An 8,643-nucleotide genomic window follows, 5' to 3' on the forward strand; every position below is an offset into this window, starting at 1 on the left:
GATGTTAGGAAACTGATAGCACAGGCCTGCAGGCCTGTCATCCCCAAGAAAAGGGAAGCAAACGAGGTGAGCGTGCCCATCGTCCAGGTCACCCACACCTGCCATCTGTCTAGAGGTGACTCCCTTATTGGAGTGCAGGGTGGGGAATCAAGTAGGGCCTGTCAGTCTCAGTGAGTTACGGAGACAGAGACCAGAGTTTGGAGAGACAAAGGCCAGCTAGAATTTGTTGGGTAGAATATCTAAGAGGAGGCATGGACATGGAGAAAGAGCTCCAGACCGTGCAGAGGGGTCCCCTGGAGCTTTGGGAGGAATACTAACCTGCATATGGCATAGGGTGGAACCCCACAAGACTGGACAAGAATGCCTTTCAAGAGAAGAACAGTTGCTGAAGAGCTGTAAAACAAATAACTTACAGAGCTCAGCTCACACAGCACTAGAAATCTGTGGAAGAAGATTCTCTCCAGTCAGAGCAGAGAAATCTTACTGAATACACAGAAATTCAGTAGAGAACCCAGAAAGGCCTTAGAAGTTGGCCTAAATCAGCCCTTAATGAAGGCTACTCTAGACCCACCTTAAAAGAGCTTGAAACAAATCTTCAAATGGTCAAACTACCCCCCAAGTAACAACCAAATTGCCAGGAAAAGTCCAACACTCTTTGAAGGAATTCAGTAAAATCCAGATCAAGAGCATAAAATTCACGATGTTTGGCATCCAATGAAAAATTAATATATAGTCATGCACTGCACAATGACATTTTGGTCAATGACGGACCGCATATATGACGGTGGTCCCATAAGTACCACGTAGCCTAGATGTGTAGTAGGCTCTACCATCTAGGTTTGCGTAAGTGTACTCTATGATGTTCGCACAATGACAAAATTGCCTAACAACACATTTCTCGGAACGTATCCCCCGTCGTTAAGCAACATGTGACTGTACATACAAAGAAGAAGGAAAATGTGATTAATAACAGGGAGAAAATATCTGTTGATAAAAACAAACGCAGAAGATGGCAATACTCTCCAAATTGATTCAACTCAATCCCTATCAAAATCTCAGCTGCCTTTTCCAGGAATTGACAAGCCGATCCTAAAATTTATGTAGAAAGTCAAGGGACCCAGAATAGCCAAACAATCTTGAAAAAGAACAAGGTTGGAAGACTCATATTTCCCAATTTCAAAACTTAGTCCAAAGCCATTATAATCAAGACAGGGTGGTACTAGCATTGAGATAGACATACAGATCAACAGAATAGAATTGAGAATCCAGAAGTAAGAGCTCTTACATTTATGGTCACTTGATTTTAGCAAGGGTGCCAAGACCATTCAGTGAGAAAAGAATAGTCTTTTCTCTTCTTTTTTTTTTTTCTTGAGGAAAATTGGCCTTGTGCTAACATCTGTTGCCAATTTTCCTCTTTTTCTTTTTTCTCCCCAAAGCCCCGGTACATAGTTGTGTATCATAGTTGTAGGGTTCTATGTGGGACATCACCTCAGCATGGCTTGATGAGCAGTGAGTAGGTCCGCACCTGGGATCCGAACCGGCGAACCCCGGGCCACCAAAGCAGAGTGCACGAACTTAACCACTGTGCCGCTGGGCCAGCCCCAGGAATAGTCTTTTCAACAGAAAATGCTGGAACAGCTATATTTCCACATGCAAAAGAATGAATGACCCTTACCTCACACCATATACAAAAATTGACTCAAAATGAATCCTAGACTTAAACATAAGAGCTAAAACTATAAAGCTCTTAGGTAAAAAGCATAAGAATGACCTTGGATTAGGCAATGGTTTATTAGATACAACATCAAAAGCACAAGTAACAAAAAGAAAAAAACATAAATTAGATTTCATCAAAATTAAAAACTCTTGTGTTTCAAAGGACACCATCAAGCAAGTGAAAAGACACCCCACAAAAGAACTCTTACAATTCAACAATAAAAATGCAAATAACCCAATTTATAATTTTTGTGTGTGTGTGTGAGGAAGATCAGCCCTGTGCTAACATCTGCCAATCCTCCTCTTATTTTTACTGAGGAAGACTGGCCTTGGGCTAACATCCGTGCCCATCTTCCTCCACTTTATATGGGACGCCGCCACAGCACGGCTTGCCAAGCAGTGCGTCAGTGTGCGCCCAGGATCTGAACCGGCGAACCCTGGGCCGCCGCAGCGGAGCACGCATACTTAACCACTTGCGCCACTGGGCCGGCCCCCCAATTTATAATCTAATAAATTATAATTTATAAACGGGCAAAGGATTTGAATTGATAGTTCTCCAAAGTATATATACAAATAGCCAATAAGCACATGAAAAGATGCTCAGCATCATTAACTTTCAGGGAAATGCAAAAAACAAAAAGAAAAAATAACAAATGTTGGTGAGGATTTGAAGAAATTCGCACCCTTGTGCATCACTGGTGGGAATGTAAATGGTGCAGCTGCTATGGAAGATAGTATAATGATTCCTCAAGATCTTAAACATAGAATTATCATGTGATCCAGCAATTCCACTTCTGCATATATACCCCAAAGAATTAAAAGCAGGGACTGGAATAGATATTTGTACACCCAGGTTCACAGCAGCATTATCTATAGTAGCCAAAAGATGGAAACAACCCAAATTTTTCTCGACAGAGAAACCAAATGTTTCTCGACAGATGAATGGATAAACAAAATGTGGTATATGCATTAATGATATATTATTCAGCCTTAAAAAGAAAGGAAATTTTGACACATGCTACAACATGGATGAACCTTGAAGACATTATGCTAAGTGAAATAAGCTAAACACATAAGGATAATTATTGTATGATTCCGTTTATATAAAATTCCTAGAATAGTCAAAGACACAGAGACAGAAAGTAGAATAATGGTCACCAGGGGCTGGGGAGACAGGAGGAATGGGGAGTTGGTGTTTAATGGGGACAGAGTTTCAATTTGGGATGATGAAAAAGTTTTGGAGATGGATAGTGGTGATGGTTGCAAAACAATCTGAAAGAATTTAATGCCATTAAACTGTACACTTAAAAATAGTAAAAATTGAGCCAGCCCTGATGGCCTAGCGGTTAAAGTCCAGCCAGCTCTGCTTCAGTGGCCTGGGTTTGGTTCCCTGGCGCAGAACCACACCACTCGTCTTTCAGTAGCCATGCTGTGGCAGTGACTCACATAGAAGAACTGGAAGAACTTACAACTATACACAACTATGTACTTGGGCTTTGTGGGGGAATGGAAGAAAAAAAAGGGAGGAAGACTGGCAACAGATGTTAGCTTAGGGCGACTCTCCCTCTGCAAAAAAAAAAAAAAAAAAAGGTGGGCCGGCCCTGTGGCTTAGCGGTTAAGTTCGCGCGCTCCACTGCTGGTGGCCTGGGTTCGATCCTGGGTGCGCACCAACGCACCACTTCTCCGCCCATGCTGAGGCCGCGTCCCACATACAGCAACTAGAAGGATGTGCAGCTATGACATACAACTATCTACTGGGGCTTTGGGGCAAAAAATAAAAATAAAAAGTAAAAATGGTAAATTTTAGGGGCCGGCCTGGTGGCGTAGCAGTTAAGTGCACGCACTCTGCTTCAGCAGCCCGGGGCTCGCAGGTTTGGATCCCGGGCATGCACCAACGTACTGCTTGTCAAACCATGCTGTGGCGGCGTCCCATATACAAAATAGACTGGCACAGATGTTAGCTCAGGGCTAATCTTCCTTACACACACACACACAAAATGGTAAATTTTATGTGTATTTTGCTATAATAAAAAAAAAGAAAAATGTAAATGACATAAACACACCAATTACAAGGAAGAGATTGTGAGATTGCCTTAAAAACCAGGACCCAATTTATCCAAAGAACCTGAAATAAAGAATCCAAAGAGGCTTCTGCACCCCTATGTTCCTTGCAGCATCATTCACTACAGCCAAGAAGTGGAAGCAACCCAAGTGTCCCTCGACTGATGACTCGATAAAGAAGATGTGGTATATATATATATATATATACACACACAATGGAATACTACTCAGCCATAAAAAAAGACAAAATCGTCCCAATTGCAACAACATAGATGGATCGGGAGGGTATTATGTTAAGCGAAATAAGCCAGACAAAGACAAACACTGCATGATTTCACTCATATGTAGAAAATAAACTAACACAGGGACAGAGAGAACAGCTTGGCGGTTACCAGGGGGAAGGGGGTTGGGGGGTGCACACAAGGAGTGAAGGGGCGCTTTTATATGGTGACTGACAAACAATAATATACAACTAAAATTTCACAATGTTATAAACTATTATGACATCAATTAAAAAAAAAAACAAGCCCCAGGGCTGGCCCCATGGCCTGGGGGTTAAGTTCAGCACACTCTGCTTCAGCGGCCCAGGTTTGGTTCCCCGGGCGCACACCTATACCACTCACTGGTGGCAATGCTGTGGTGGCAACCCACATACAAAATAGAGGAAGACTGGTGACAGATGTTAGCTCAGGGCGAATCTTCCTCAGCAAAAAAATAAAAGCATGACCCAATCATATTCTGCCCACAAGAACCCCACTCCTAAGTGTAGAGACACAGATAGGTTTAAAAGTAAAAGGAAGAGAAAAGATACATCGTGCAAACACCACCCAAGATGGAAAGGAAGGAGAGGCCACTTTCAGCCAGGCCTCCAGGAAGGCCTCCTGGAGGAGGTGACGTTTGAGCTGAGCTTTAAAGGCTGTGTAGTATTTGGGACTATGCTGTCTGGGAAAGCCCAGGTGGGCAAAGGCATTGAGGCAGAACAGGGTGTGTGTGTGTGTGTGTGTGTGTGTGTGTGTGTATGTGTGTGTGTGTGACAAGTGCATACAAGGAGCTAATTATCACACTGGGGACGGGTGTAAATTGGGTTTGGCAGTAGGTGTGGTTAGATTACTTTGGGAGGAAATGAGGAGTTTTCTGTCATGAGGGCAATAGGATTGAGACTCAAGGAGATAGCGGCAGTCACAAGATTAAATTTGATTCAATTTGAGGTTACGAAGATTATCTGGCCCCACAGTGGAAACAGACTCAGCCATGGGTACCCCGATGGCAGGACAGCCAGTGAGGAGTCTGTTAGGATAATTCAGGCAAGAGATGATGGCCACATGGGAGACAGAACAGCACCGTTTCCTGAAGGCTTAGAAGCAACGCACCGCTCCAAGTGGTTTTATGAGTGATATTAGCCTAGTGGTTCTCAACCCTGACTGCACAGGAGAACCACTTGGGGAGTTTTTAAAATATACCAATGACCAGCCTCCCAGCCAGTCAGATCAGAATCTCCAGAGATGGGCCCTGGGCATCAGTCACCTTCAAGGCTCCCCAGTGATTCCAGCGTGCCGTCGAGGTGAGAACCCCTCCCTCACGAAAGGTCGAGTACATGAGGCCAGGGACTGGGTGGTGCACAGCCGAATGTCAGTGTCTAGAACCGAGCCTGGCACGAATAGGTGGTCAACAGATCTCTGTAAATATCAGTTAATCCTCACAACAACTCTATGAAGCAAGGAAAATTATGATGCCCATTTTATAATAAGGAAACTGAGGCACAGAGAGATCAGGTTATCTGCTCAAAGTCACAAGGCTGGTAAGAGGCATTGCTGGAACTAAAATACAAGGAGTAGCAGCCCAAACTCTTCCCAGGGTGCTCTCCCCACTCGAGTGTGGTAGGGAGGTGGATCCCGAGGGGAGATCGGACCAGATGAGTGACGAAGCAGGGCCTTCGGAGGAGGAATGGAGGCCCCAGGCCCCGACCCCATCATCGGTCCCCCCACCCGGAAATTGATCGCCTTCCCTGTGACATTAGATGTGACTCCAGGCAAAAGTGGTGGGTTGGGGCAGGGAAGCCACAGGCAGAAACAAAACTCAAAAACTCAGGGGAAGGGGAAAGTGAAACCAACCCCGGGCACTAGGGCAGGAGGTGGGTGAGAATCTGTGGCTGGAAACAAGGCCACCACCCCCTCTGCCCCCAGAACAAGGAAGAGGGTGGAACTCACGAAATATTTATTGAGTGAGTAGACAAAGAAAGCATATGAGGGCCGGCCCTGTGGCTTAGCGGTTAAGGGCGCGCGATCCGCTGCTGGCGGCCCGGGTTCGATCCCGGGCGCGCACCGACGCACCGCTTCTCCGGCCATGCTGAGGCTGCATCCCACATACAGCAACTAGAAGGATGTGCAGCTATGACCTACAACTATCTGCTGGGGCTTTGGGGAAAAAAATAAATAAATAAAATTAAAAAAAAAAGAAAACACATGACCCCATGAACACTGCGGGCCACTGTTTACCTCACACTATCTAGGAGAATAAATTGGTTTAGCCCATTCTGGAAGATGACCATTGGCAATATCTTTTGTTTTTTCTTTAAACGCAGGGTGTATAGACAAGCAGTCCATGCTCCTTGGGTTGGGGCACACCATGCCTCACCAGGGTCCTGAAAAGCCTCTCCTTAAAATGGACTTTCCCCTTCAGCCTGTCCCCAATCCTATTCCCCAGAGCCCCCCACTCATGTGTGTCTAACGGATGTCCTTCCAATCTGCTTTCCAGGCATTCATTCCGTACATGTCAGTAGCAGAAGGCACCATGTATTGGGTGCTTACTGTGTGCCAGGCCTTGTGCTAAGCACTTTATGTGTCATATCTCATGTAATTGTCACATGTCCCCAAAGGAGGTGCTGTTATTGTCCCCATTTTACAGATGAGGGAACTGAAGCACAAGAGAGCCTACGTCACTTGCCCAAAGTCACAGAGTGAGTGGCAGAAATATAGAGGATTGTGCTCATCGGTGTTTTTTGTTTCCATAAACACTGCTGTGCTGTAGCTCTCGTTCTGTATTTTTCTGTTTTTCACTCAACACTATGCGTTTAAGCTTTGTCCACTTCGCTACCTGCCATGCAGTTCCCCAGCAACAGACACCTAGGCAGCCTCTGACTGTCCACCACCTCAAACCACGCCTAAGACACGTCTTTCTATTTTTCGGAGGGTTTACCCAGGAGAGGAACTGCCAGGGGGCACTTAGCTGCTAAACTGCCCTTTCAAACATCCCTGCTAGTTTACCCTCCCACCGAAAGCACCAGACTTCCATTTACCCACTTCCCCCCAGCGACTGGTTTCATCTGACTTGCTACTCTTGCCAATTACTCTGATAGGTGTCACATGGGATCTTGTGTTTGCTTTGCAGCTCTCTGATTACTGGGGTGGGTGCAGAAATCTTAGCCTTTATTCTATTTTTTTAAATGACACGTGAACACAAAGTGACATGCACATAAAGGAAGGACATAATTTTAGAATAAAGTGGCTCACTCCAATGATGGGAGGGGAGGCTCACATGGCCCCTGCCCCTACAAGGAGCCCCCTAAGAGACTCCAGAGCCACCAGCCACTCTCACCAAAGGTTCTTTCCTACGAGAGGAGGGACCAAGCCCCAAGCACCTGGGTCACAGGTGCCACTTCTCTGCTGCAGCGCCCATAGCCTAGAAGAGTGAGAACTTGGTCCTGTCGATGTCCTGGGGCCAAGCCTGTCACACCTAAGAAGGGATTGGGGGGATCTCAGGTTGGGGGAGGTCGTTATCAGGCCCATGTACAAGCCCCTGCCCGCCAGCCTCTGTGCCACTGAGCAAACTCAGGCCACTCATCTTACTTCCAGAGCCTTAGTCTCTTCCTCACGCGTAAAATGGGGGGGATAAGGACACCTCTCCCAGAGGAAGGCTCAGGATGCAGGAGCCTAACGTGGACTCAGACATAACAAGCGCAGGGCAAGGAGCTGCTGCAACACATTACGCCTTCTGTCAACCACTAGGGGCAGTATCAACAGCCCCATTTGATGGATGTGGAAGGCGAGGCTTGGAGGGGTGAAGAGGTGAAGTCACACAGCCCACACAGCATGTCAGATCTCAGACCTCCAGGTCAGCAGGTGGTGGGGGAGGTCACTCCCACCCTCTCAACTCTCCTCCCCCAGCCCCTGGGGCCTCCAGGTCAAGCAGCATGGGGGGAAGGTGTGGGGGAGGAGCTCCTCCTGTGCCCACGGCTACCTCTCCCCCTCCACGAAGCTTCTGGGGACCTGAGGGGCTGCCAGTGCCACAAGGACACCCCTCAGCCAGGGGCTGGTGCCTCCGGAGTCGGGCCCTTGGGGGTGGCTGAGAAAGTGGGAGCCAGGGGAGACTGTCGGGAAAGCTGACAGACTCAAATCTCAACCCTCCGGGCCTTTGCCCTCACTGTCCCCTCTCCCTGGAGCCCTCTCCCCACAGAGAGCTGTGTGGCCCTCCCACTCCTCGCTTAATGGGGTTTTCTACTCAAATCTCACCTTATCAGAGAGTCTCCCCTGAACCCCGTATAGAATGGCTGGGGCCGCCCGGGACTCCTCACTCCCCCCTAGTGTGCTTTCTTTTCCCCAGAGCACGTATCACTATTTGACATACCATTTATCTTCTTCTTTTTTCTTTTTGATGAGGCACATTGGCCCTGAGCTAACATCCTTTGCCAATCCTCCTCTTTTTGCTTGAGAAAGATGGTCCCTGAGCTAATATCTGTGCCCATCTTCCTCTATTTTGTCTATGGGACGCCACCACAGCATGGCTTGATGAACAGCGTGTGAGTCCATGCAAACCCCAGGCCGACGAAGCAGAGGGCACGAACTTAACACTATGCCACCGGGCTGGCCC

Source organism: Diceros bicornis, chromosome 31 (assembly GCF_020826845.1).
Source record: "Diceros bicornis minor isolate mBicDic1 chromosome 31, mDicBic1.mat.cur, whole genome shotgun sequence".
Lineage (NCBI taxonomy): Eukaryota > Metazoa > Chordata > Mammalia > Perissodactyla > Rhinocerotidae > Diceros > Diceros bicornis.